At 45.7% G+C, this 24,978-nt stretch overlaps 1 protein-coding gene across 1 annotated transcript in view; it reads right to left on the reverse strand.

Annotated features, from left to right (window-relative positions):
- Positions 1–24,978, reverse strand: part of LOC121591561 (mucin-5AC-like) — a 53,798-nt gene that overhangs the window by 20,267 nt on the left and 8,553 nt on the right. The window lies entirely within an intron of this gene.

The raw sequence follows: 24,978 nt of genomic DNA on the forward strand, positions 1-24,978 counted from the left end.
ATTCGTGTCAGACCGTTCTGATTAGACCCCGGAAAACAACAAACGGCAAATGGTCAAACATCATCAACCTCAGGGTGAGCAGGGAGGTAATCGCACGGCCGGTCGGCTCTCGGTAAATGACAATTGATGAGTTGGAGGCGGATCCGGTCATCGTCAGTTAAAAATGCAAACGATTCAAATTGCATTTACTATTAACTTAACGCTGGCCCCCGGGGTTGGTGGTTTAGGGGCGGGTAGGGAAGGGTTGTAATAATTACCGTCCGCTACGGAAAGGTTGCCACATGGGCAAGGGTCAATGCAAATGAAGGTGTATTGTGTCTTTGGAGCTCTCTTCGGGGGTTGAACTGGAGAGGGATTTTGAAGCAAGAGCACGAAGCCCGCAAAAGGATCAGCGCCAGACTTACGATACGTGCTCGTGTGAGTGTGTTGGGAGGCGTAGACGCATACGCGAGCATCCTTTTTGCAGCCCGTTAGGTAGAGAGCTCCGTCCAAAAAGGGGACGTTCTGGTCAATATCCGTTTTCACCCCCGTGAAAGCACTGCTGGACAGTTTCTTAACCGGTGCGTAATCACCTCTTTCGGCACCTTTCAGCCCGACCGCTTGCGGGTTAATCCTTTCGGCACGCGGTAGGGAATTTAGCAAAAGATAGGGAGTCAGCCAGAGTAATCCGGAGTAACAATAGACCCGCCTACCTACTGGGCTGGTACTGCTAGCAGGCTCACTGGACAAATCCTACCATCGGTGTGCGGTGGGATTGATAATGTGCTTCTAATTGCAATTAATGCCAACCGTAAGCAATGGAAATAGACAAAACTGTTGACTTGCCCTTGTTGTAGTAGTCCGTGCCGGTGGGCATTTGGGAACCCTCTGGGAGGGGTTTTTGGATGCTTGGACGCTCCCAGTTAACTCGTCGTTTCCGGAACGAGCGCATGTGTGTGTGTGTGAGTGTTTTTTGTTGCTACGCAAAAACTTTGCCCAATGAAACAGCCGGATAAAGGTAAAGTCCTTTGCATTATGTGAAGGAAGAAGTTTCGTTTGTTCGGTTCCCGTTCCGTTCTGGGTGCTGGGTGCTTTCCGTTTGCTGTTCCGTGTTGCTGGAGAAAAATAAAATTTTATGCAAACTTGCACATCCCTTTGCTGGGTGTCTTGGTCGCTTCGACACCCAGCACCGGGCGGGAGGTTTTGCTCCGTTCCAGCGGGATAATTAATCGCCATTGTCGGTAGCTTTGCTCGTTATTTACAGTGATTACCGAGAGCGTTTTGTTGGTGCCAGTGTTCACACCGGTTCTATCATGTTAGGTAGGGTTTTGTTGAGCGAGTCGTTGGGTGTACTTTCACGCCATTTAGATAACGCGGTGTACAACTACAAATAACTGCATGTCTAATGCTTTTTATGAAAAGCAGCACAAGTTTAGGATCTCTGTATCTTATATTAGGTTAATTTCATATTGAAATAAGGTACATAAAATGAGATATTTTTGTTAGAACATTGAACAGCACTGTTACAGTAACTGGAACGTAGATATCCTTTATTATTGGCAAATTGAAGTAAGCATCGCTCGGGCACCGAAACAAGGGTCATCAGTGAATTAAAATTATATCCAATCCTTTGGTACCGGGCATTTAGAGCACCAACGGACGCGCTACCCATTGAATTTCGCACGCCGAAAAGGACGTCCACCAAAATGCAGACGGTCCACCGGCAGACCGACACTCCGGACAATGATCTGCCAGCCGTTTCTGATGCCAAATTCCCAAACCGTAGTTAACGAGCTTAATCGAATTTGAATGAAAATTGCCGTTTCCCGGTCCGGTGCTCGACCACCGCCACATCGGTCTGACAGTAAGTGGAAGTTACAAGACCGCCCGAAAGGAAAGGGCCGGACGACTTTTGGTTTCCGGGAGTACTGCACACCGGACTGGGACTTGCCGGCTGCAGACAATGCTGGATCTGGAGGGTGCATTCACCTGCGCTGGCTGATACTCTCCCATCCTCGTCTCAGTCTCGGCTGTACACCGCCGCGTAAAGAGTATCGGTTGGCCAGACCGGGTTTCCCGAACTGCCAAAAGGCGAACGAATGAAGGTGGCGTATGCCTCGGTGACCGGGCTACCGGCAAATCATCAGCCTGAGATTTCTCGATTTGCTGCGTTTCGTCTTCTGGGGACTTCTCCCATTGTTTTGTAGCATCAGGGCTCGGGACAACACGGTGGTGAACTCTGGTGTCTGTTCGTGCAGGTCGGCGCTGCGAATGATGGGCCCCATTTAAATAGGTAATGTGCACAATTAAACTCTGCAGATTAAATATGAAATATTCATGCACAACCAATCCCCTTTTCCGCACGGTTGGTCACCATGGGATGCACGCTCTGTTTGGTGGTGAAGGTGGAAGGTGGATGTCTCGGATGTCTCGACCGCTACCGTTACTTCAATTTCCTAGGAAGACCAGTTCGATGTCACTACGGTGCATTTGCAGTGGAGTGGAATGGTCATATCGGTTCTGGATGCAGTTTTGTAAGCCATTAACGATTAGTGTACTTGTGCTTTTGGTTGCGCTTGAGCTCTGGACATTTTAAAAGTACCAAGAGTCGAGCACAAGGGGCGGTTAACTTTTCAAGCTACCGGGCAGGAGAAATTCGAGACCCTAGCGAGCGAGTTTTTAGAGAAGAAACATTCATTATGTACTAGCTTTGTTGAGTTCTGATGTTGTACCGTTTTTTAAACAAAGTTTTGGATAATACTTCAAGCGCATTGTCGTCTGTAAGCAGTGCTATAGTTGTTGTAGAAAGTGCTGGTATAATCTCTAAGATGTCCATATATACCTTAGATGTCCACTGTAAATGTTGTATGAAGCGCAAATATATACCAGTTTCTTCCAAAACATATGTCTTTAAGTACAAACAAGCAATCACTGATTACATCGATTAGATAAATAAAAAAAATGAAGAAATCTTGTAACAATGCTCTACGTTGCAAATATTTTCTTAACGTACTATTCATTGTAATATAAAAGCATCCGGATAAAATGGTGTGGTAGGCCAAATAGAGCCACATTTGGCCGCCGGTCTGCCAAACATCACGTGTACTCTCAACAGTATCTTTGCCTTGTTACTGTTCTGTTTTCAAGCCTTCAAGGGCGGTTCCATGGTACAGTCGTAAATTCGTATGACTTAACAACATGCCTGTCATGGGTTCATGCCTAGAATATATCATCCCTGTATCCCTGTATCATGAACTGCCTGATCAGGCAGATCATGTGGTACTGTATTGGTCTAGAAAGCCGTATTTTTTCGCGTAGGACGTTACGCAAAGTAGAAGAAGAAGAACAAGCCTTCAATCAAGATACAAGTAGTTTCTTGATAATTACTCCGAAATGTTCTACGCTGTAAGTCTACTTCAATATTAGTAGTAGTTGTCATATGTTCGTATTTAAAAGACCTAGAGCAAAAATTCAAACAAAATCATTTCTCAGAGTATACAGTTCGTCTTCTTCTTCTAACTCTAGTAAACGGATATTCTGTTATAAACTACCTCAGCACATATTCGAACTCATGTCCTTCCAGCGCTCTTTTAAACAGTGTGATCCGGAATTTTGCCCACGTCCCACAACCATCGACTGCCGAAAGTGTGCCCCAAAATACTCGAATAATCGAAAATCCGCCCGGAATCCAGTTAAGTGTACATCCTCTTGATAAAGTTGGTACGACGCTCCAATCCGTTTGCAAGACTGGAGCAACCGCAGCATGTCACTATCTGCAAGCATCCTATCGCTCGTGAATCATTCAGGGAGCGTTGCAAAAACTGGAAAGCCTTGAACATCCCGTTCGACCATGATTGCAAGCATAGAAATTGTCGAACCATCTTCCAACGGGTAGGACCCACACAATTCTACAATCAGCGCACGGATGTGCAACAAGGAAGAACGCATGGATCGTGCAGGCTGCCCTGCATACTGCTATTGGCGTATTTAATTTAAATATACAAAACGATTGTATTTATAAACATAAATCATGCGAATGCTACGTTCTGTTGAAGGTGGAGCAGTAGAGGTCACAGCATGCCATTGTTTCACGATGTTATTCGTGGCGTGATCGTGGCTAGGTCCATGGAGACGAGGTGTTTGGAAAATCGTTTTCCAAGATTGCAAGATTGCACCAAACAATGGGCAAATGCAATCTGCTATTAAGATCATATCGAATGCTCTTTTAAGAGACCTGTTGGACAAAAGTAAAGTTGTAGTATTTGCATGAAATGTCCAAACTATTCGTCGAATCGTCAATATTCCGATTGATATTAGCACGTCATCAGTTTTGTCCTCTGCCCAAGCTACCCGCAAACCATTGTCCGACGGTGCTTCAAAAGACATCGGACCGTTCGGTTTCCATTATCGTCGCTTTCGGGCCGCGCGCCCGATTTCACTGTGCGTCACGCGCGCGCAATGTCCTTTTTGGCGCACGGAGAGCACACACGCACACGTGCCCCGGAATTGGCAACAAATGGCGGCAAACAGCGATAAAATAACATCATGTACAATCACAATTCGCCTGCATTCTGCCGTCTGCAAGGCAATGCCGGCTCTCGTTCAGCCGGTTCCGTCTGTTGGCTGCTATCTAACGGGGTGCTCGCTCAATACGTCCCCATACTACTAGAGCACAATGGCAAATTGCACCCACAGTTGGTCGATTCTGGTGCCCGTGTTGGGTGACAAAACAAATGGGAAGGGTTGAGAAATGGCATTGCAATGCGGAGGAAGAGGAGGATGAGATACGCAAGTAATAGCGGGTGCGACACTAAAGGCGTCGTCAGCGAAAGGATTGTCTTGGTTGGATGGGCCTGTAAATTCATCCTGAATGTAGGATCGTTCGGCCTATCCTGGGTGGCTATTGTTCAACGAAAGCATCCTTCATGTATGTTGGGTGGATGTGATGGGGGACTGTATCAGACCATGCGGGGAGTTTGCCATGCTGTGGCACTGCGTATGGGCTGGACCGACCAGGCATATAAACACATCCGCATACGCGTTCGCACAGGTGCAACGGTGGGGATGATTCCCTACAATGGATCAGGCACCCTCTTTAGGAGGCATACACGAACACGTGAGGCATGCACGGAGTGTTTGCTTGCCGGTGCTAGACGACGAATGAACGACAACGAGATGGTGTTTCTGAGATTGGAATCTATTCATCATACACTGGGTTGCAGCGCACAGGAGTATATATATAGAGAGAGAAGAACAACCACGAAATGATTGTAGAATGCGCTAAACTAATGGCGATAATGTTCAACGTCGAGACCCTCTCCAGACAAACCATCCTACGTCAGTGATGGGAAGAACCAGAAAAGAAGCCCTTAGAAAGACACGAACAGCGCGAAAGCATTCTTCCTCTGGTGAAGTGGGCTTGGTTTTTGTTTCCTGTCTGTACAACGGGTTGCACCGCAACTTTAGTAACTTTTGTGTCCAACAACGTGCAGCACGCAGCTGGGCAGAATCATGAAGCTTCCGCGTCTGCTGTGTTGCTATCGTTCGATGACCAATCCTTTGTACTGGTACGAACAGTCGCGGTCGCGGTCTTAGAACCGCCAATAGCATCCAGCATCCAATAACTCCCGGTTGGACCATGTGGTGACCGAAAAAGTTCTTTTATTGTGCGAATACTGTCCAGCGTCGTACGCGCTTGCCAGCTGCAACGAAACGGTTGCATCGCGGAACCGTTCTCCCGGATGGTGGTGGTGGTTAGTTTTTCAATTTGTTGCGCCAGTGCACTGCAGCCGCTGCACATCAGCTGGCCGTTCGGCATCGAAGCAGCAGCGAGTAGTTTTCCCCGAGACGGAGGACCGAGGCAGATGATTGGGCTGACTTCGGCAATGTGTGCAATAAATTAATTACTTCCCGATAGCGATTGATCGATCGGGCGCGTTTCGGGACGTTCGTCGGGAGTAGTTTTAATCGATTTTGCTTCCTCTCTCTCTCTCTTTCTCTATCTGTTGCGATTGTTTCCACGACTGGAGAGTGCATAAAGACAGAAGGGGGTAAATGGCGCTATTGTCATTTCATTTTGCAATGATAGTTTGGTTGGCGAGTTTTGCAGATGTTCTTTTGGGCGGTGATTCAACATGTTTTCGGTTCAGAAATTGTTCCGAAGTTTGGGCGATAAAAATGTGTAAATAAATCGATAAAATCAATCAAAAACAATACTACTTAAGAGCATGATTGCTTCCCCGTTAAGCGCCCTGATCGTTTGTAATAACGTACTAAATTACTTCCTCCAGCCAACCAGGCCCACGGGGGGGAAACCGCTCCCTAATAAGCTCCAACTAATTGGAGGTCATTTTGTCATCCTCCACCACATTAACGTGACGGGACAGAGATGACCAGCAATGCGTACCGTCCCGAGTTCATTATCGTCAGTGCGCCAGGGAGGAAAATTACGCCAGTGAGCCTGTTGTCTTACTTGGTTTTACGCCACGCTCGCTCGAAGTGTGACAAATGGGCTTCGAAATTTGCAGAATCACTCAAAGAGTGAAGTGATTTTTGTGTGCTTCGTTGCGTTGTGTGTTGTGTAGCAGAGGCATAGAAAACCACCACCATCCCTAAACGACACGTTAATGCGCACAATTGACCACTAACGGCGTTGTCCACGCGCGGGCTCTACTTCCTTTATCTTGACTACTTCCTTTATCTTGCCAAGCATCACGCATCACGCCGTTTTGGCGCAATGGCAAAGTGGCCGAAAATCGCTTCACCACCGTTGCGCGGTGCGGAATTTACAAACACTAATCCTCACCCATAAATCAGCGTTTAATTGCTTTATTAACGCAACCATGGCAGGAGGCAGGCGAAGGCAGTTCTTGCGGGCATTTCTTACGCCCGTGGAAGTTTCCACACAGCTTCGGTCTCCCTGGTAGAAGGCCTCGAACGGCCGTGGTGTGGGACAGCGCCGAGAGGAAATTGGTTTTTCTTCGTTAGCGTGGAAGCGTTCTGCTTCTGTTGCTCCGGTGTCCTTTTGCCGTGTGTTGGACCTTTTAATCATCGTGGTTCCGAAATCCCTTAGCCACGCTCTGGCGGTAGGTAAGCGGTAATGGAGAGCAGGATTGGGAGGGTGGAACCCACGGGGGGAATAAAGAGCACCGGAAAGCGGGTGAAAACTTTGCCCAAGCAAAGCAAAGATTGGCAGTCGAGAAAATGGCCCCCGAAGAGGGAAATAATAGAACGGAGACGCCTCGACACTTGATCATGACGTACGCACTACGGCAGGTTTTTTGTTCGTCTTTTCGCCTCCCGACAGCTCTCTGTTATGAACTATGGTATGAATGGTGGCGGTTTGCGTGGAGAAGAAAGTCCGGTGCAAAACCCGCACCCTCTCGGTACCCGTATGATAAGGTGCGTTCGAAGTTTCCAAATCGGAAATGGTTCTGATTACGCGGAATTCAGGACTACAACAGACGTAGGCAGGAACCGTAGGCGGGTCTAGCATTTCCACGTACCGAAAAGAGGCAAGCAGAGGGGATAGCCAGGATGGCAGCATGGCAAAGCGGGCGCGCGGTAACGATGGATGGATCATGGGGGGGGGATCTTTATCAACTTTATCAACGCGCCCTAATTGCGGCTATTCAGGTGTAATTAACAAAGATTCGTTTCCGGTCCGTGCTGGTGCGCGGTGCTGGTGCTTCCTTTTTTCCTTCGCGTAGTGCCACTTCCGGCCGTACTACGCGCCTCGCTCCAGTTCAATAGCTCGAAGGAAAATAAAGAATAAAAATGATTCGTGCACGAGGGATAACGAAGTGGGGCTGCTGTTTTTTTTGCTTTCTTATTGTTCGCTGTGAAGTATCGCGTCGAACTCACACCCGGTGCTCATTGCCTCCAGGGTGAGGGGAAGGAAAGCCACCCACCGGGTAGACACGATGTTTTGGAGTTTTACTTTATCTTTGTGCATCGTTCGTATGGGTGTAGATGGAATGGTGTTTTTTTTGCTCCCTCAGGTATCAGGTTTTTCCCGGAGGTTGAACGAAGGAAGCTATTTTTATTTCTCAGCAAAACGGACGGCACGGCACGGTCGCTAATCGGCCGTAAGCTGCCGTGAGTGCGCGGGAAATCCATCCTTCTGCTCTGCTGTTGGACGGATAAAGGACACGAATCACAGGACACTACTGCAGACGGGTGCGATTAGCTAGATGGTGTTGTGGTTTCTTTTTTTTTGGGTTGGTTCGGATTTTTGCAAGGTGACACCGGAAGTATCACCAATTGCCGTTTTGTTTGAAAAGGGTCCAATATTTAGCGATCCCTTGAGCATTGCGTGTTATGCAAATTTATTCGATAATACGTTTTAAAGGAAAGATGCAGGGGATGGGTGGTCAGAAAGGGTACCGTAAACGTGTATATTTAAGATTGTGAGCTGTTGGAATGTGTTTAGAATATCGGTAGATAGGAGCTGGAAGTACATCGGAAGTAACCTTGGCGCTGTGTAGACAATTTCAATAGATGGCACCAGTAGATGGTTTAAGTGGTCGAAGCGAATTGACGAATGCCACGAGGAGTATTTTAATCGCCTTAAGAAAATGTTTCGATAGAGAACAGTAAAAAGTTTACATAAAGCTTCGAAAATGGCTGATTTCATAGCTGAAATCGTTAACTGGATACTTTAGATTACTTGTTCGATTGCTAGTCAATTTACTGAAGGTTCCGTGTACTCTATCAAAATTTATGAAAGAGTACACGGATCGATAGAATGGTAAGCATATGTACTCTAGCATCGAACCCTTTATGTGCGGGTAAGATAGGTCATTTTTTACAAGATGTTTCAAGAATTGCTCTTATAATTTGGGATTAAATTCTAAAGGAAATGTTATTTAGTTACTCTGGTAACTAGTATAAAATACGCTAAACCACCTTTGGAACCTATAGTTGTGTAAAACTTGTTTCTAAACCCGTTTTCCGTAACAATTTTATTTGGTGAAGTGATGTTATGAAAGTATTTTTCATTTTATTAATACTTATCAACTGCGAGTTTTGTAGGAATACGATCGTTTTCAAGCCTACGTCCCCCATAAACGGCGTAACATTTAGTGCATTTAGTACGCATCGCACGTCGGGCAGCTCGATTTAAATCCCAAACGTCCGTGCACCGCTTTCCAACGCACAAATTGTGTACCAAACAGGTGTCCGGACACGTTTGCAGGATGCAGTCCGCAGAGCTGGGCAGCATTTGCAGCCAAGCACCAGCCACATGAGCTCGCATGTCCGTCCAGTGTTGGTTCGCTGCTGGCCAAGAGAGGATACGAATTCTAGCGTGTATCTCCAATAGGACACGAGAGACTGCCTCATCTCCGCAAAGCTTGGCATGGGGCTGTATGAATTTTAAATTATTTCTAGCCTTCATTGTGTAGCCAACGGTGTGCAGGGTGTGTGTGTGTGTGTCTGATGGAACGATTTGCTGGCCCAACCGACCAAGCTGGACCACATCTATAAATACCTATTTATATGCAACCAAATATACCTCCGCTATCGGATCGGTGCTGATGAAGGGCGGTTGTGCATGGAGATGCATTACATCACGAGAGACCTCGGACCTCACTGGACCTTTGAAGAAGATACTGTGCATTCCAGCTGACGACCCGCTAGACCTTGATTTCGAATGGAAAAGTAGTGTGGGGTTGGTGTTTTAAAAACGAGCCGGAAGTTATCGCAAGCCACCTGCTAGAATGAGATAATGTGCGTTGCCTTTCGAAAGTAACGTTCCACAGAACGATTAGAGCAGCTCAGCGACTGCTGGCCGTGGCTGGCTAATGTCACACTGCTGATGGACCACTGGGCCAGGTGGGCTTGTGCGTTGGCAGCAGCTGTGCACGAACAGTGCACGTATGCAGTTCATGCCGTGTGTTCGGTCATGTCTGGGGCATGATCCTTGGATACACTTTGCGTACGTTAGAGGCAGCACCGGCAAGGTTAATTTGCTTATAGCGACTTTTATAATTGAGACAAATCTTCCCGAGCGAAGGACAACGCACCAGCACAGCACCACACACCGGTACAGTAGTGCACGTTCAGAATTGCGCCAGAAGATGGCGCACTGTCCCGCGGGAGTATCTGGCCAGCAGCAGTGGGGCAGATGGCGTTGCCAAAGTGTTCACCTCATTGCAAGAATGCAAACAGTATCGTGCCATCGTGCTCGCAAACAGCCAGCCAGCGAGCCAGCCAACCGGCCCGAGCCAGTCTGCCAGAAAGCGGGCGTGATGCGTTCCCCGTGCACTTTGGAAAGGTAAATTTAATTAAACTGCGACAGAAGGCAAACACCATGTTTGCTGCGGTGACCGGGCCGGGCTGCAGAAGAACGTGCGATAGAGCGATGTTTGTGTGCGAGAGCTGATTTGAAAGGGCAGACACTGTACGGCATCTCGTCTTCAGGCGCACAAAAATGTGGGCCTCATAAAAGGCAGGGTGGTAACAACATTGACCGATGGCAGTGGCGGTGGCGAAGTGTGTAGGATGAAATTTTTGAACCATCATCATCAGCATCATCGATCCGTGTTTGTCGCAATGGCGAACAAGTGTTTGAATGGTGGCGAGTAATTGATTATTCGAACAGATGCTTGAATCGGGGGCTGAGATTTGCATCCTGTTTGGTTAGCATTCATACAGTTGCCGTAGCTGCTATACTGGGCGGTATAGACCTAGCAGTGGGAAGCAGTTGTCACTTTCGTGGCCTGGCCTTGGAAAAATCAATCAATCAAGAAGATCATTTAAAGAGCGCTGATCAGCACGGTTTAACATTAAACGACTGCTAAACGACGGTACAGTATGATGTGTAATGTATGCAACACTTGCTGTAGAATAAATAAACTCTTCCGCTTTACCGCGTTTATCTTTACAAAAGAGTTGTTGTTTTGATATTGAAATATATCCCTGCACAACAACAAAAAAAGGCCAACCGAGCGCAGTTTTGCGGTATGTGGCACCCTCCATCTACTAACGCCAATTGCATGACATCGTTACGGCAAGCTTTATGGCACCACAGCGCAGATTATACAGCTGATTTCCGTGTATATGGTACCGCATTAGTACGTCCGTTTGGTTGTTGCAGCAGCGAATACCAATTGAACCCACCACCATCCATCCCCAGCGCGGCTTGGTTGGACCAAGCTAGAGGGAATCTGTTGTTGTTCGGGATCGGGGGGCCAGCGAAGCAAATGCCCCCGTACAACAGCCAACCTTGTGGCTTGTTATTTTGCCGTTGCAGGAAAGGAAACACTGAAGTGAGGATCGTAAATTGCTCACCTCTACCCCTCCCTTCTCTCTTCTCTATTTATGGGGCGCTCCGTTTTGCAAAAGAGAGTGAAAATTGGACGCCCGTTTGGGGTTGGAAAAAAAGGTTGGCCCGCCAGTGCGGTACGCGCGAGAGGGAAAGTGCAACAGCCATTTCTGCTCGTCGAACACGTCGCGCATTTGAATATTTTTGACATAAATTCTGATTATTCAATCAGATTTATTATTGAAATTCATTCGGTTTTATAACTGTATGGCTCATAATTTCAATAAATAAAACATTTGTATGAATGTTGAGCAGCGAGAGCGAAAGTGAGACAGAGAGAGAAAGATAAACGGAGACGGTGAGAAGGGGTTATGTTTTCGGTAGGGCTCTATCTGTTCGAATTTTTTATTCGCTCGTCAGCAAACCTTCAATGCAACACCATAAAAGTTTTGCCATTTTTTTCACTCCCCCGACCCCGGTGATGAAGATAATGTTTCGGCTCGGGATGGATGGATGGCATGATAGCTGGGGCACACCCGGTAGAATGATCAAAAGGGTTCAAACAGTGGAACACGCCGAACAGAGGGAAACGTATTACAACCGTTGCGTGTATCGTTGTTTTCCTCGATTCCGTTGGTTTGTGCGGTGAAAGTACCAGAAACGGAGGTTTTGTTTAATGATGGGTAAAAAAACGGCCACCCCAAGGAGCAAGGCAAAGGGAGGGGGGGATATAAAAGGAAGAAAATCCGCAACAGTCTCGCAGTAAAGTTGTTTTCCTTGCGCCCAATTGAAACACCATAAAAACGGGCCCACCCGCTCGTGGAAGTGGGGAAGGAAAATCGAACTAACACGAGCTTCCCGGGAACCATATGGAAACACGCCGGTCGGCTATTGTGTGTCTGGGTGGTGCACCGATGTTATGGCTGGTTGTTGGGTTGGGTTGGGACAGCCCGGTGGGTGGTGATTGTTGTGGTTGGCCACTTTTCCACGTTTCACCTCCGCTCAACCGCGCCTGCTCTTGCTCTGACGTTGCTCCTCGTCCTCCGGGTGACCAAACATAAAATCAATAAATTCATTTCCCGTAAACATAAATTTCCTGCTAATGGTGTTTTCCTTCGTTTTTACGCGCCCGCCGTACGCATTTTCGGGTGGCGCGTCATCGCGGTAGCACTGCACGGACGAGCGAACCGCAAGCCGACGCGCGTGTTTGATCGGTTGGAAGGAATAAACGGCCCCCTACCTCTCCTGCCCTACCCTGTCGCAAGGACCGCAAAGGAAATGCATGCGGGAGATGAAAAGTAGTGTATGTGCGTTGGGTGATGGAAGATGCCCGGTGGGCGGGGAGGGGTAGGATTAAGGTCAACGAGGAGGCCAAGAGAATGAAAAGAGGTAGGTGGGTGGGATGGAATATCGTAAAAGTTGTTTGATAAGTTATCAATCAAGCGCCTAAAGATATGCTTGATTCTTCAGAAATTGATTTAAAATAGGAAACTGCTCAAATTTGCATACTTTTAGGGGCTAGTGCGTGTGTTAATTGTATCTTTAGCTGAAAGTTATTTTTTATAATTATCAATATCGTTTAAACCGATGGACTATTTCATGAAGCATGAAAATATAATGGCTTTAATAGAAAATTATGTTTCGTGATGCTAATTAGACCTGATCAAAAGCGGCTGTACGACTGATTGCATACTTTCTGGCGACATAGCTTTGTTTGCAATTCTTCTTCTATTTTCAAATGATTGTACCTCTATATTTTCGACACAAATATTGTCATTCTAGAAACGTTTCGCATCATTCGCATAACGAGCCTATTCATCCCATCCATCGCGCGTAATACGAATGACAACTGGGCGAGCCATCCTCCCTTTCATTTCGCACATCGAGCCAAAATGAAAAAGGACACCGAATGTTTACCTTCGCAAGGGCGAATCCCTGAGCCATGAGGCCGAGCATTTCGGGCGTGCCAGCGTGTGCGTAAGTGCATTTGGTGCAACGAGATAATTGGATACTACACCATAAAACAAATTAACAGCTTCCAAAAGGGTGATTAATTCTCACCGGTGTAATAGATTTTCCTCAGCAGCATCCCCTCCCTCCTCCCTTGCTGTGCCCGGTGCGTTGGCATTGGGTGGTGCCGGAGGGAGAAGAAGAGAGAGAGGGGGAGAGCGAATGCATACTGGGTGCTGTCCAGAGCGGTGGAAACGAATGAAACGCAAACAGACAGGCTTAGGGATGCCGGCATAAAATATGCAACAGCCTCTGGGCGTTCCGATTGGAACCGGGCTTCGTAATTACGAGTGGCCGTCTTTTGCATTCCCCTCTCCACACACCAGCCCAATGGCCTCATACTTCTGCTGGCGGACCTGTGCCTGGATGTGGTCGGGTGGTTATAAAACTAATCAAAATGGATCAGTGCCTTCAAAACGGGCGCTACATCAAACAGCATGGCTCGGGACACTCCTACCTGCATGACGACCTGGTTGAACCTGTACGGAAGGTACGTTGAGGTGGGTAGGCAGTGTGAGCGTTAGAGGAGGGATTCATTCGTTACATCTTCGTCGTAGGAGCAAGTCAATTGGTTGACCTCTGGGGACATACCAAAGGTGCATCTGCACTTTGCCGGGTCGAGACAAACACAAACAATTAAACGGTCCGGTGCATTCTACGGGGTTGTGGGCGAGTGAGCGTTGTCTTGTAGTTGGGATTACCGGTGACATTTACCACCTTGCACCAACAGTCAGACGACATCTTTATTGGAGAATCAATTTAATCTGGTTGTTAAAATATCGTTCGCAATGCATTTTTAAGCTTGTTTGCAAATTGAAATTCTACTTCAATAGCTGAAAGTTTTATCCAAAGATTTCTCAGCTAGCTAATACACAAGCAGAGAGTAAAATGGTTAGTAAGAGTTACCATCAATATGTAATTATACGTAAATTAAATAAATTCAGCATTGACTGCCATGCGGATTGCATACTGTATAATCGTGCTGTTGAAATCAGCCTGATAGTATGCAATGCAAATAACAAACCGTTCTTTATACAATTTGTGTACGGTGCAGACATATTTTACTAGATTTGTGTACAGGGGAAAAGCTTATCAACCCTTAGTCTGAAAATTTTGTGAATGATATTTGAATAAATTTTGCACTACGCATTGTAATGCCTCCAGAAATTCGATTATTGCTCTAGCAGCAAACTCCAGCAAATAAAATCGTCTTCATGTTTGTGCTGAATTGACAACTGAATACTTTACAATCGAGACATTAGCAATCGACGCTCTTCACTACAATCCATGTATTAAAATGTTATGGCCTCTCTCCTGCTGCTTCTGTCGCCAGTTTGAGCGTTCCATTGTCACCTCTAGCAGGAAGCGGTACACAGTCTATAACTTGCTTGCACGTGAAGTTACTTTCGCCCCGAAATGGATCCATCATTTACCTTTAACGAGTGCATCAAACCGTTTGGTGGGACAAACCATCCACATAAACGCACTTACTGTTTCGCGTATTTTTTGTTTGTTTGTTAGATATGGCGGAAGGAAGTAATGCGCCTTTCCCTTTGTTTTTGGCCTATTCTGCACGCGTGAGCAACACGTTTGAACGATTATGGTTATTTTATGAGACGTTTGTGAGACGATCGTGTGAGTTGGTGTGTCCTTGGGTGTATCTCCTTCCCCCACCGTGTGCAATGCCTGCGTGCACGAAGAATTCCTTAGCACGAAACATCGTGTTATCTGTGTGGACGATGTTTGTGTACTCTGTGTTTGCTTTCCACATCTCCCTTACACCCAACCGCACGGACGAAAGAATCTGCACAAAATTATCAGACAAAATATAAAAAAATTACATTCACACGAGCACATCCAAGCGCCCGAAACATGCGACCGTGTCAGGATGAAGGCTATAAAAATGAAATAAAAATAAGCAAATCAAAATGTCTGCTCGCTGCCGTTACTGTAAAACCAATACCGCTCGGTCGTTTGGGTGGCGTGCGTTGGTGTGGCAGGTGGGTGGCTCTTAACAAGCATAAAGTGTTGCTTTATTATCGCCCATTGGGCAGGGGAGGAAGCGCCCATCGCGGTACGGATTATTATTGATGGTCGTTGCGTTGACCGTACCAACGGGTGGTTGGTTGGGTGGCCAAAGAGAAAGAGAGGTTGGTTAACGTGAACAACGGCAGCGCGGGCTTGTTCGGGAAGCATATGGTATGCGATCGGGTTTCGGGGCCTTTCAAACCCGGTGAATAAATATGAGAAATTGTTATAAATTTATTGATCAAACACGAAATATATGTAATCAATTTCCGTGCTGGAGAGGATGTTTTGTTGTCTTCTGTGTGCTTTGTGGGCTCAGATGGTGCGGGAACGCGCGTTTGAAGGATAGATTTGGTCCTTCTATGATTCATATTACAGAAAGTATTGCTCAAGTATGTTCTTTGCAAATATGCGCATTAGTTTCGATCTTTGGTGAACCTAAAGAGCATTCATAAAGAAACAGTATTGAACTCTTAACTGCAAAAACTTCAATGAATAGTTTTAACTTTTTGCAAAGTGATGAAATGTTATATTACACCCAAGAAATCGCTCTTCTTGAATGCTGCCTTAGTATACACAAGAATCGCTGCCTTTCGAAGGTGTGTTTCCCCCTTTCATCTGCCGATTTCACCGGGAGTGCAAACGAGGCAAAGGAGTGAATCTACTTCAATAAATATTTATTTAATACACGTTTATAAGGGATTATGTGTTTTTATAAGCAAGATTAATGACCTTTAGCGCGGGGGTTGCTGGGAGCCTGATGGTTAACTTTACTCCCTCGTTTCTTTGCCGCTATCGGTGTTGTTGGATAACCGGCGAGACAGCCTTACATTCCCACCAAAGGCTACACACCAAGCCGTGCTGCTGCCGACGTGGCAGTTTCGATCGCCACTTTGGGGTTTTCGGCGAAACAAGTGCAGCGCAAGGGGGATGAAACGGCAATTGACGCACGGGAGGTTTCGGTGAACGATGCCCCTCGGGGGAGGCATCTTGTTTGAAAGTAAATGGTGTTATGATGGCGTTTGTTTGCTGTTTGGAGGGCTGTTTAGAGTGTTGTTTTCTTTGCGTTTTGTTGTGTCAAAATGGCTCCAGTTTTAAGCGAGCAGATTTTAAGGCTTAAGTGTTGTTGTTGTTGGATGTACTAGTTGCGTTCGAGCTGGAAATGATAAATTGTTGATGCTAAAGGTAGGTGTGTAGTTGTGAGTTTGATGTAGTTCACTGTGAGTGATGTTGAAAAATATGTGAGTTAGGACGCTAAGATAGTTCCGCTCGCAAATTCTTATTGTGAAAATTATATACATGCTGCTTCGATAGCCACTGTAAGGTGCATCTAAAGCATTGTAGAACTATTTATTAAGCCTGAAGGATATACATCGATTACATTTTGCATACCTTATTTGTAACGCTTGGAGCAAATAAGGGTGTTGAATAATTCTGAATTGCATACTAGCAGGCGTTTATACGGTTCAAGCGCTACATAAATGAAGATTTGCTGTAGTTCGAACTGGTGATAGTTTCAGCAAAATAAAAGCCAAAACGAACATTAACTTCTTTACTTTTGCATTAATATTCGCCGGTACGAAGCTACCCACAGCAAACGACTATAGTAGTGACCATTACTTCGAGACCGACGGGTTTAACGTGTGATCATAAAATATTTACCAATTACTTGCAAACGCTTTCGCTGTGGGCCCGTTTCCGCCGGCGTCCGAGCTTGAAAGTAACCAGCACCGGGCCATTTGGCCAGTGTGACACCAATTTTGCGGAGCAATGATTCTCGCATCAGTTTCCGGCTCCAATTTTGGGCATCAGGTTCGCCGAAAAATCATCCAGGGCGGGAAAACCTGGCTAATAGTCCTCGCCAGAGAGATAGGGAGGGAGCGAGACACACTCACACGCAACACGCGCCCCGGTAGAGCGGGGCTGTTTTGTTAGGTCAACCGTAGCTCCACGTGGCTCGAGGGGAGCGCCGATCCAGGAGCGCATAGTCAGCGGCCAGTGTTGGCAATTACTTTCCAATTAAAAGTGAAGTAAAATAAAATTTAACTGCATCCATAAAATTTTAATTGATTCACTGAGGACCACTGAGGTTCTGGTTGCGACAGGGGTGGAGGGCGTAATCTGGCCCCAGGCATGGAAGTTGACGTTTCTCCCGAGGGGTACTGCCGCTGGCGCGTAAAAACACCGTTGCGGAAGCAATGGCGGGGCGAGATACTGATCTACTCGCGTAAGTATTGCTCGAGTGAGAGGAAAAACCCGATTCCCGTGGACCAAAAAAGAAAAAAAAGGAAAGATACAGGAGGAAAAAGCGGAAACCACCACCATGCCAACCGAGTCGTCAAAAATAGCACAACAGGCAATCGCCGCGTTACGGGTACGGTTTCTTGAGGTTAAATTAAAGTGCGATAGGTGTGGTCGGTGCTGCCGGCAAATGTTTAGAGTAATGGTCAGTCGTAAAATAAATTTAGCGAAAATTTTCTAATTTTCACCACTACAGTGAGTGTTCCCGGCTGCCTGGCTGGGTGGCTGGCTAGGGGGATGGGGTGCACGGTGGCGCATCTGCCATGTGCGGGCTACGGTTGGCGAGCCGTTGGATTGGTCTGGTCTGGTCGAGCTTCAAATCTGGCAAGCGTGGTGAGCCAGAGATCGTGTGATTTGATGGAAAGTTGGGATAAAGTTTTACGATAATTATTCGATTTTTCGAGAAGCCCCCCACACACACACCGTTGACCGTTTCAATGGAGGAAGGTTAAGGGAGATGGGACGAGGGAGGTATGGCGATTTGATTGGACTGAACGCTGTGGTAGTGTGAGTCGAACGCAACGGTGAGTTTCCCCCCGCGAGTGGCAATCAAATTATGGACAAATAGGAATGCGAACGGGTGGCTGGGGTGAAGCATCGCAAAATTGGAAGGAATTAGGTGCGACTTGTTGGTGACCTTAATTGGTAGTGCGTTCGGGTGGGAGAGCGTTGACGTTCAGGAATGATCGTGCTAAAGCGATTAAGATTTATTGTGCTGTATTGATAGTTTTTGTTACAACGGTTAGTAAGAAGCAGCCATGCAAAATAGCCAAAATATGGGCCTTCGTTGCAGGAATAATAAGGCTTTCTGCTTCATTTGGTTTGTTATTAGGAGTATCATTAAACATACTCGGCGTTTTAAAGACATTTTGACGCATTTTTTTTTAAAAAAAGGTCTTTTTACACGTATTGAACTATGTAGCGGAATTTGGGGCAAGTGTGCCATACGGGGCAAGAGTGCCACCAAGCATTTTTCCTTAAAAACTTTAATTTAATGATCAATTGTGTATACAGTTGGTTGCTTTCCAATGACTAGGTATTCTGAGCCTAATTTCATATAGACCAATCGATATTTCCCATTGTTTTAAACTGATTTATATTGAGTTTCAAAAGTGAGCAGAATATTATAATTTTTTAATCCAACCAAATAAGCTCTCAAAAATCGTGCGAACAATCAACCGAGAAAATATTTACACCACCGTATAGCTGAGAAAACGTGAAATTTTTTGTGGGTTTAGTTGAAAAAAAAAATTTCTTTTTGTCACTGAAAAATTCAATTTCAAAAAAGTTACAACTTTTGGGGCAAGTGTGCCATCTCTGTTTGGGGCAAGTGTGCCACTATCTTTCATAGGCACGAGCTGTCAAAAATGTAAACATTGTTGTAGCGTGCTGCGGAATGGTGCGCTATTGTGAGCGGATTCCACCCCGGAAAAACAGAACAGTAACAAACCATATTGTGGTACAGTTGGTGGTCAAAAAGGGTTCATTGAGGACTAAATACATGTAGGAATACATACACTACTGGTACAAACGTAATAATTTCCAATTATCTAAGAAACACGGTTATTTTAACCAGGTGGCCGTCTTGCCCCATACGAGTGGCACTCTTGCCCCATAGCCCAAAAAATAACGTCTTTTTGGACCCTTTTTAAAACGCTTCAAAAACTGTTTTGTTTGCACTTTTTTCTAGCGAAACTCATCTATAAGTGAGGAAATAGATGTAAAATGGTTATGAGATTTAAATCGGCTTTTGAAAAACACGTTTTAGTGAGTTATAACTTGAAATGCTTAAGGTGGCACACTTGCCCCAAGTTCCGCTATTGATCAAATTTTTGTCTAAATCTCAATTAGAAAAGAGCTCAATCAACACGACCCGATTTTATTTCGATGAAGCAACATTTATGCTATGTAGCGGATCGGGTTGAATGTTTTCATTATTTATTGGTTAATCTTCATCTATCTCATTCCAATGTTTCTTGGTACGTTTTACAGGTGTTCAGTAACAGTTGCTCGCTAGTGAAGTATTATCGTCTTTGGCTTCAGCTGATATTTAACCCAATAGCACACCTTTCTGATCGTTCTCATTGCTGTTAATAAACAAGAACGGACATGCTGAGATTCTTCAAGTGTCTTTGCGAAATCTTGATGGATCTTCGCCGAGTGTTGCCTCTCAAGTGGCCATCTTCAAATTTTCGTCCTAAACCGTTCTTCGTCTTCTATGTCCGTTACAACTTGGTTGCCAAAAGCCGTCACTAAAATGTAATGGCCTTCGTGCATACGTTCTCTCTACATTGTAATCATGAAGCAGAAATCCCCACAAAAACAATTTTCAATAACGCGAAATAACAACTGATGGAAGGAATTGTATAAAGATGACGCTTCAAAAAACGATTATTACCTTGCTAACATGTAGTATGCAACAATACGACACTTGTCTTGTAAAATATTTTACATAAAGAACTCATTGCATATTCCAAAGAATTGAAATAAAAAAATTATACAAGACTCTTGCAACATCTTAATGAAAAAAGTTTTTCAAGTTCCTGTATCGCAAAAAATGTCGAAAACATCACCACAAAAATGCTCGCTTTAAAGTTGCAGCCAATCACCGGACAGGAAATGTGGCCGGTAAATGCTAAGCCATTGCGGTGAGCCTAAAAAGTGTCCGATTTGCATCGTTACGTTGTTTGTACTTCATTTATGACGACGACATTGATGACGATGATGATGATGTTGATGTTGATGGAACGTGCTGACCAGGTCCCGGGTCCAATTTCGCATCCCAAACGGTAATGCTGGACTGCTCCGGCGGTGGTGTGCGGTAGGTGGGAGAACGGTGTGCTCGTGTACACCCTGTGGCTGTGGTATATGGATAGCGCAACGCTGGATGACTAGAAACGATGCAACCCGGCCGGTGCTGCCAGTGAAACTGCAATGAGTCCCTGCCCCGATCCGACCGTAATCCCTGCTCCTTCTCTCCCAAGGTGTAAAATAAACGGTAAACGTAGGCTTAATTTCTCTACCGCCACCCACCACGAGCCGGCGCGTGTGTGAGTGTGCGAGGGCAAACCGGAACGGTCAAGACACGAAAGGTCGGATGGTCTAATTTTGCCAACGCTGACCCGTTGCGGTCAGTTCAGCGAAAAGCAGCAGCAGCAGCAGTGGTGTTGTTGGTGGTGGTCAATTTAGTCGTAATTTACCGAGCTATCGATGCCTTAATCATTGTCTGAAATAATGGGATCATAAAACTACTCAATTAAGATTAACTCGAGAGGGAGCGTTTCGGGTTCGGGTTTTTACACTCCGGAGGTCTATGTTGTCGGGGGCGCATCCGTCGGTCGTTCGCTTCCATACTTCGCCCGTGGGGGTTGGCCGGATCCGTGTTGTAGTATACTTGAAACTAACCATTATCTATGCTCGGTAAAGCTAGGCAACAATTAAACCTCAAGCTTTGCGCTTGGTGCGTTCGTGTGGCTTCCAGACGTGCAAGATTTGAGGAAGATATTCCCCCAATTCCTCCCCCCCATTATTGCCATGTCTTTTAGTGCTTCAGTGCAGTTGCTTCCGTCTGCTAAACACAACTGCTAGTGCCGGTTCTTCTCGTCTGCCTCTGGATATCTTTCATCTCTTGGCAGCAAGACTTTAAGAGAGCGTGCGAAAGCGTGCTGAGGGATGTTGTGAGGTGCCTAGCGCCAATCGATACTGTACGGTCGGGTGCTTAATGCGGCATGAATTATCCTATACCACCGGGCGGCGGCACGATGCTGCATGCATGCATGCGAGCTGGCGGGAGCTGAGCGATGCAGCTCGTGATCGTGCCGAGACGTGTTGATTCTTTGTAACGACGTGAGATGAACAAAGGAAGTGATATTGCCGGGTGCGGTTCCGAGAAAATCTGCTTTGAGGTTTGCTTGAGTATGTGTCTGTGTGGGGCCGATGAAGTGCAGGGTATGTTGTACTCTTGAACATTAAACAATCGTTCCGAAAGCAAATTCTTTTAAAACATAAACGGCAGCTTACGTAAGCGATATCTTTACTTTTTTGAATTCAGGTTCATTTTGAAGGCATTTACTATCGTTAGAAAATATGTTTTCTCACGATAAATGGTAAATGAACACTTTTGCCAAACAAATCTACCTTTACATACATTTGGGCGTATAGTAAGTGTTGTGCGCCTGAATGTATACGTAGTATGTTAATTTTCGTACTAACTCCCAAAAATTTAGTAGCTGAAATTGGCTAGCATATCCTTCCAGCTTATTTTTCAAATGGATTTCGAAATGAATAAAAGAAAAGAAATAAACTACAAAATATAAACAATTTCATTTTTTACACGACACAAACACCAGCATTTTCCGAAAAGCATTTTGGCCTCTTATAACTTGCAGATTCCTTAGATCGTAAAATATTCAGCGAAAGCTACTTGATCGAAGTTGGCAAGTTTAAGGTGGCAGTACAAATTTAACTGATACTCAAAACACGCTACCAACTATGTCGTCAATGGCTTTGCACCTTGTTTATTACTGGAACAAATTCGCCGTAAGCATTACACGATCGTCCGGTGTAGCTATTGCTTGCCGGACTGACCTGCTGGTGCGATCCAGCATACGTACGAAAAGTGAAGCCATAACAGTAGGAGATTTCATAAAATGTCTTAAATTGACTTGAGCTCTTAACTCTCTCCACCTCCAGCTTCTGTGTTTGCTTCTGTTTGATGGAGCAGATTGTGTCCTTTTCTCCTGCCAACTACTACCACTCACCCACTCCAGCGTTTGCCGACTTGTTTGACCGACACTTGTTTGACATGCTTCCGGAGTGCCTTTTTCCGAAATTCCAATTTACATTACCTACAGCTCCACGTGGGGGTAGTGTTGCAGGCAGTTCCACAGCGCACCACCTTCACCGGCACCCGGTTTTGAGCTACATTTTGGTGCACCTTGCTTTCCTGAACTTCGTTTTGGCGCTGTGGCTCTTTGGCGCTTACCTTTTTTCCATTGGTTCTTTCCTGGTTCGTGTACCCTCTTGTTACCTTGTTTGAAATTATGCAAAATCGATACACGCCACTCAGTCAGCCTCGGTGTGTGTGTCTTGACAGCAAGTAACCCGTCTCCGAGCAGTGGTGAGCAGGCAGCACCAGCGAGAAGCATGGGGTGTTTGTGCAGTAGTAACCTGTTTATGGTGCGATATGCTAACAACAACAACATTGTTGATGTTTCGAAAACAGCAGCAGCAGTAGCGGTAGTAGTGGCAACATTTAATGGCGCCTCGTCGGGTGAAATGTTGCCACCTTCGATAAGCTTGTGAGTGGGCGAACAGTGAGCTGGATAAATGTTTATATGTCGCTGTTTCGGGGGTAAACTTCCCCTTTTTCAAGAGGGAACAAGGGCAGGCAAGGAAACGCAAAACGCCGAAGTGAACAAAATCATCCTTTGAATAAACATAAACCGTAACCAACGAGACCCTCGCACGTATGCCGGGGGGTGAGCTCCAATTTTTCCCGACCAAAAGCATGATTTTGGGTTCTTTTCTTTTCGTTCGCGCACCGGGAAAACAAGAACGAAGAGACCTCCCGCGGATTTTGTGTTATGTTTTTTTTGTTTGTTTCTGGAAGGGTTTCCTAAAGACACACACACTCTCCGAATATTACGAACTGTTTCTTGGCGCTTTTCTTCATGCAACACGTTTGATTACGTGTACCGAATCAGAACAAAAGGGACGGTTTTCGGGCACGGCGGGTGGCAAGCTTAAACTGTTGACTTGGGTGAGTTTTTCGGCGCGTTTTCCTCCCGTTCACCATTTCGGGGGCTAGCTGTCGCTTACAACACCACTCCATCGGGCAGCCTCGGCACTCGGCATGCTGGTCGACGAGTGGCACCTGTAACATTTTGCCCTTGCAGCTACCACTACGAATAACGAACCCCAAGGCTCGATGGATCATTCGACACCCTACGGAATGGAGCTTGGGTTTGCTGTGCGTGTGTTTCATCATGTGTGTGTGTGTATATGTATGTGTGGAAATCGGGTTGGTTATATTTTACGTGTCGCACGCAACGTCAATGGCACTACAGAAAATTTGGCACTTTTTTTCGCGAACCAACATTTCTGACATTTTCCGCAAAACGCCTACCGTGGCACTTATGTTGCGTCTCATGTTCACAGCAATGGCGGTGGCGTAGAATCGGGAAGGTCACACGTAAAGTGCACTCCAGCGCAACGCTGGGATGACGTTGGCGCTGTGAAGGGAAATGGGGCAAAAAAGTGTCAAAATTGTTGCACCGCATAAGGAGCGCGATGGACAGTTCGAGGTCCCTGGAGGGTGTAGCCGACGATTGGTTACATTATAGCAGTTTGTTTCCATTTACCTTTCGTAAATGATTGAAGCACAATTTGGGTTACCTGTCAGAAAGAGTACCGAGTTCACACGTTTTCTACCACCGGCAGCGTCGAAATGGTACAGTGACTACTAAGTGGTACGATGAGCTAGAATTTATTTTGTACGCTTTGAAGTAGTCGTCGCATCATAGGTGCTTCCAGCATTAAAATTCTCAGTTCAATTCGAGCTCGAAAGTTTGTAGAACGTTTGAAAATAAACTAAATTGATGTTGAAGTATAATCAAACTCATAATTTGCTTTCATTGTATTATAGGATTGCTTCTCCGTTAAATAGCTAGCAGTTAACACTGTTTACGTGTAGCTGCGCTGCTTGATATGTTGATCAATATTTGATTGCGAAGTCAATCGAAACATTAGCTTTAATCAACGCTCGTTGCCATCCTCCAATGAGTGTTGGAATGATGAATAATAAATGAACAAATGTCACGTGTTGAGGTAACGCTTAAGATCCCAAGAGGGTTATCGCTCATTAGTGACGTTTCTAGTGGTGGCGTTCGATAAAGGAAAATTCATAAATCCACCATGAAAAATCAACAAGTGTGATGTACAGATTAACGCAATTGTTTACAACTATATTTTTGTTGAAAAGGCATTGCATCTGCTCTCTTTCAATAGCAAAAGTGGAGTAATTTAAATGTAAGTGTCCGAGCAGTCAAAACACTTGTCTTAAAACTAACACAATGCACCCACCACTATCTCACGCAGAACAAAACATGCGATAAAAACACACACATACATTTTCAACAAATCTCCCTTCGCGTGGAAGACGATAGCGTGCGTGGTGCGTTAAAAACATGTTTCGTAAACAATATCGCAAACACGAAGAATCATTTCTGCCAGCAGGTAACACGCACTTCCTGTCTACTGGCCACGAAAGGCAAGTTTTAAAGCGTTCGTTACCACGGTGGCGAAATGTAGCGACTTTTCTATTTCCCGAACGCTAGCCCGAATCCGCGGGGCGTTTAAACGGCGCTTCTACTTGGGTTTACACGGCTGCGGGC

Source organism: Anopheles merus, chromosome 2L (genome assembly GCF_017562075.2).
Source record: "Anopheles merus strain MAF chromosome 2L, AmerM5.1, whole genome shotgun sequence".
Taxonomy (NCBI): Eukaryota; Metazoa; Arthropoda; class Insecta; order Diptera; family Culicidae; genus Anopheles; species Anopheles merus.